The following is a 5,922-nucleotide window of genomic DNA, read 5'->3' as shown; positions in this document are numbered from 1 at the left end:
GTCCCACAGATGTGAATTTCCTCTTCGTCCCGGTGGGGTTCGGCGCCTAACTGGAACCATGTGGCTCGGTGTTGTAAGAAGCAGACATGTGCCCCACGAAGGGGGGGTGGGGGGCGGGAGGAGGGAGAAGAGGAGGGCGGGAGCGGGGGATGGAGGGGGGTGGGCAGCTAAGCTTTTCCTTTTTTAAGAGGCTAACAGTTATTTTTAGAGTTTTGTTTTCCCTCTTCCTCCTTCCCCTCCGGAGTGAATGGAAGAGGAGATGGGGAAGGCGCCGCCGGCCCATTGGAGCTGTGGCGATGGGAGCCTCAGAAGCGGGGTGCGGGGGGGGTGTGGAAGGAGGGACTCGAGGGCTTCCGGAGGAGGCAGCCTTTCGCCCCTCCAGTTTCCCTGTGCTCTCGAATTCGGCTTGTCGGACCAAGAAAAGGAGCTGAGAGAATGATGCTGCATTTTTAACACACCACACAGCTTGCAAGGGATTTCCTTCCACGCTCTTTCCCCGGGCTGCAGAGACCCCATCTATTGGCGGTGCGCTGGGGCTCTAGGGATCCTTCCTTGCTCTGGTGATTGGAGAGGAGGCATTTGCCAATAGCAGTCGCCTTTGGTTTTGGGGTGTGTGTGTGTGTGTGTGTGTGTGTGTGTGTGTGTGTGTGTGTGTGTTGGGAAGTGAAGATCCGCAGGCAATATGTGGTTTCTCATAAAATATTGCATTCACTTCCGTACTTTTGAAGTTTAGGACCAAAAGTTCCTAAAATTGGTTTTAGTCTTTTTCTCCCATTTCGCCTTCTGCCCCTCATCCTTGAGGACTGAGAACCTGTCTGATTTTTCTCCCCGGAGGGAAATTCCAGAAACAAAAGTTTTGGGACGCCTAGCGCCTAGTCTTTGTTTGAAGAAAGAAGGTGAGCTAGGTAGAAGGGATACACATTGGAGTCAGTTAATGTATAAAACCGGAGAAGGCAATGGCACCCCACTCCAGTACTCTTGCCTGGGAAATCCCATGGACAGAGGAGCCTGGTAGGCTGCAGTCCATGGGGTCGCTAAGAGTCAGACAGGACTGAGCGAGTTCACTTTCACTTTTCACTTATTTCATGCATTAGAGAAGGAAATGGCAACCCACTCCAGTGTTCTTGCCTGGAGAATCCCAGGGACAGGGGAGCCTGGTGGGCTGCCGTCTATGGTGTCGCACAGAGTCGGACATGACTGAAGCGACTTGGCGGCAGAAGCGTGTATAAAACAGTCACCTTCCCCATATGGAAAAGAAAACCCCCAGGTCCTCCCTTAATATATACCCTCCACAGTGTGAAGGTGAAGAACCTTTACCTGCAAATCAGATCAATTTCAAAACCTTTAATAAATGTGTATATGTTGTTTACTATCTATTGGGACTTTCACAAATTCATGTTCTAGAAAGAATAGGAAGAAATTTTGAGGGCAGGTTCTAAAGTTTGATGGTGAACTGGAGATCTGCTCTCCATAGTTTCTATTCTTTTTGCATTGACCTAATAGAGATGATTCCACTCACACTCTCTTAATCACATCCTTCACAGGATACTTAGAGATGCACCCATCAAAGCATACAAACTAGCCAAAGGATTTATCCACCTAATTGATGCCTTTATTTTGGTTAACGAATCTGTTCTTCAGTTGAGAGACCAAGGAGACAGGAGAGAGCTCAGAAACAGGGTCACTGCTAAAGATGGTGTTGCTCATAAGAGTAAAGAAAAATCTTAGCCCTTAAAAATGGAAAGTGTTCTCGGTGACCATTCAGCTTGAATTCCTACCCAGGACAGAAATACTTTCTGTAGTATTCTCAATGGTTCTCTATCCAGCCCAGGCTGCAAAACTCTCACAACTAAAAACTCAATGATTTTTCTAGGAACCATTCTGTTGTTAGACATTTTTCTTAAGTTCAGCTAAACTCACTGTTCTTGCAACATTCATGGACTAGTACTCCCTCTTTTTCACTCGAAGAGTCCCCTGTGCGACCAACAGTCACTTTATGTAATGTATTCCATTAGTACCACATGATGGAGAATTGTTTTTGGCTATACAACAAAGAGGAAATGTATCTGTCGTCCATTTTCTACACCCTCTTCATTATATTAAGTATATTTGGCTGTATCACCTATGTGAAATTTTCTAAGAAATAGTCTTGTTGCAAAATATAGAATAGATTTCAGGAATGGAATTTTACTTGGGATCAGGTAAGTTACCTACTTTATGTTATGGATAAAGGCATTTTGTAGATAAAGAACTATAGAGTGAAGTGACTTTAAGGCTACACTTAGAGTTATTTGCAGAGCTGATACCAGTAACTGGTCTTGGTCTCCTGTTTCTGGGCCCAATGCATTTTCCCTGGCAGCTCTGGATTGGGCCCATTCCTCTCTCTCTCTCACAATGAACAAATATGTCAGAATTGTTTCCTATCTTCTTACTCTGTCCATTTTCCATACCTCCTTCCTCAGTAAATTCAGTAGGATTAAAGAAGAATAGTTCAGTTCAGTTGCTCAGTTGTGTCCGACTCTTTGCGACCCCATGAATCACAGCCAGGCCTCCCTGTCCATCACCAACTCCTGGAGTTTACTCAGACTCATGTCCATCTAGTCAGTGATGCCATCCAGCCATCTCATCCTCTGTCATTCCCTTCTCCTCCTGCCCCCAATCCCTCCCAGTATCAGGGTCTTTTCCAGTGAGTCAGTTCTTCGCATGAGGTGGCCAAAACATTGGAGTTTCCGCTTCAGCATCAGTCCTTCCAATGAACACCCAGGACTGATCTCTTTTAGAATGGACTGGTTGGATCTCCTTGCAGTCCAAGGGACTCTCAAGAGTCTTCTCCAACACCACACTTCAAAAGCATCAATTCTTCAGCACTCAGCCTTCTTCACAGTCCAACTCTCACATCCATACATGACCACTGGAAAAACCACAGCCTTGACTAGACGAACCTTTGTTGGCAAAGTAATGTCTCTGCTTTTGAATATGCTATCTAGGTTGGTCATAACTTTCCTTCCAAGGATTAAGTGTCTTAATTTCATGGCTGCAGTCACCATCTGCAGTGATTTTGGAGCCCCCAAAAATAAAGTCTGCCACTGTTTCCACTGTTTCCCCATCTATTTCCCATGAAGTGATGGGACCAGATGCCATGATCTTATTTTTATGAATGTTGAGCTTTAAGCCAACTTTTCACTCTCCTCTTTCACTTTCCTCAAAAGGCTCTTTAGTTCCTCTTCCCTTTCTGCCATAAGGGTGGTGTCATCTGCATATCTGAGGTTATTGATATTTCCCCTGGCAATCTTGATTCCAGCTTGTGCTTCTTCCAGCCCAGTGTTTCTCATGATGTGCTCTGCATATAAGTTAAATAAGCAGGATGACAATGTACAGCCTTGACGTACTCCTTTTCCTATTTGGAACCAGTCTGTTGTTCCATGTCCAGTTCGAACTGTTGCTTCCTGACCTGCATAAGGGCTTCCCTAATGGCTCAGCAGGTAAAGAATCTGCCTGCAATGCAGGAGACACAGGAGATGTCTTCCTTGGGTCAGGAAGAGCCCCTGAAGGAGGGAATGGCAACCTACTCCAGTATTCTTGCTTGGAGAATCCTATGGACAGAGAAGCCTGGCAGGCTACAGTCCATAGTATCTCAAAGAGTTGGACATGACTGAGCGACTAAGCACATGCACACAGAAGAATAAAGATAGTCAGTAGATAATTGACTAAATAATTTTGGATACATCCTTAAGATGAACTACCTTGATATGAATACAAATTATGTTGTAAGATTATAATGACATGAAAACATGTAATGACATAAAGTTTAAGTGAACAAGTATGTACAGGATGAAATGACTTTGAGAAATGAAGATAGACCCATTTTAAAAAAAGGTTAAATCGGCATTAAAATGTCTGTCTATTGCAAGATGATAGGATTAAGATTTTTTTTTTTTGAAAAAATAACTTCTAAATTTTAGAACTGTTTTAAGTTATGGAAGACTTGTGAAGACAGGGCACACAGCGCTCTTACATTTCACATTCAGTTCCCCGCTATCAATTTCTCATGTTAGTATGGTACTTGCATGACACTTCATGAACCAATATTGATACATTATTTTTAACTGAATTCCATACTTTATTCAGATTGTCTTCATTTTTACTAACATCCATTTTTTTGGTCCAGGATCCCATTCAGGACATCATATTGCATTTGGTTGTCCTATTGCCTTAGGATTTTCTTGGCTGTGATAGTTCTCAAACTTTCCTCCTTTTTTGGTGACCTTGATAGATTTCAGGAGTACTGGTCACATACTTTGTAAAATGTCCCTCACCTGGGAATTGTCTGATTTTTTTTTCCGTGTTTAGACAGGAGTAAGGAGTTTTGTTGAAGAAGAATACAGAGGTATTCTTTACCTCTTTCATTACAGCTGCTTTCATTACAGCTTATGGAGGGTACATTCTATCAATGTGACTTGTCACTGAGGATGTGAACCTTGAATACCCTACCTGAAGTAGTGCTTGTTAGATTTTTCCACTTTAAAGTTACTCTTCTTCCATTTGCCTTTCCACACTGTCTTCTTTGGAAGGAAGTCAATATATACAACCTACACTTAAGGAGTGGGAGTTATGGTCTACCTCCTTGCTCCTTGAGATTGGAGTCTCCCTAAGTTATTTGGAATTTTTCTACATGGAATACTTGTCAATTCTACTATGTTCATTTAGTCCATATTTTGTATCAATACAGACTCATGGATATTTCTAGAGAGTTCTTTTATATTTTGGGCTATAATTTTGATATTACTTTGTTACCCAAATTGTTCCAGTTTTGGTTATAGGGAGCTCCTTTGACATATCCCATTATTGTGGGATACCTTTTTTAAAAGTATTCCTTATTTTCTGGCATTATAAGATACCCCAGACTCGTCTTCTATCTTTCCTGCCCCAGTTCTAAAATCATCCATTTTTCCAAGGAGCCATGCTTCGTTTTATTGTACGGTGGTCATAGAAACAAAGATCTGGGCACCTTATGTGCTGCTTGCTCTTGGGATGTTATTGCTTCTAAGCCCTCTCAGCTGACAGAGAAAGGAAATACATGGGTCTTTACTAATCCCTGTATATGTGTATATATAGAGTTCTTTATGTAACTCTCTGTATCTATGTTAAGCTAAATATGAGTTTATATTTATGTCTCCAGCTATAATCTATTGCCAGATGGATAACTGTAGCCTCTTCCCCTTGCTTACCTGTAACTTCCCCCTCCAACAATGAGACACTGGCTCTGTGGGAAAATTTGAAATCACATTGCTATAATGAAAGCATACTAACTCATAATTAGAAAAAAAAATATTTAAGAGAAGAAGAAAAGTATGGTTTCTTAATTTCAGTTTTACAAAAAGTTAATGCCGAATATCATATTAGAAAGATAAATTATATGCCAAAATTAAAGGAGATGTTAGTAATATTCTAGATCAACCTACAGGTTAATTTGCACTAAACCATTCAGTACACAGAAGAACTGTACAAAAAAGATCTTCACGACCCGGATAATCACGATGGTGTGATCACTCACCTAGAGCCAGACATCCTGGAATGTGAAGTCAAGTGGACCTCAGAAAGCATCACTACGAACAAAGCTAGTGGAGGTGATGGAATTGCAGTTGAGCTATTCCAAATCCTGAAAGATGATGCTGTGAAAGTGCTCCACTCAATATGCCAGCAAATTTGGAAAACTCAGCAGTGGCTGCAGGACTGGAAAAGGTCAGTTTTCATTCCAGTCCCAAAGAAAGGCAATGCCAAAGAATGCTCAAACTACTGCACAATTGCACTCATCTCACATGCTAGTAAAGTAATGCTCAAAATTCTCCAAGCCAGGCTTCAGCAATATGTGAACTGTGAACTTCCTGATGTTCAAGCTGGTTTTAGAAAAGGCTGAGGAAC

This window comes from Bison bison, unplaced genomic scaffold (genome assembly GCF_000754665.1).
Source record: "Bison bison bison isolate TAMUID 2011002044 unplaced genomic scaffold, Bison_UMD1.0 scf7180017864487, whole genome shotgun sequence".
In the NCBI taxonomy this organism is placed as follows: Eukaryota; Metazoa; Chordata; class Mammalia; order Artiodactyla; family Bovidae; genus Bison; species Bison bison.
The sequence above is the reverse complement of the archived record's forward strand: the minus strand, read 5'-3'. Positions refer to the sequence as shown.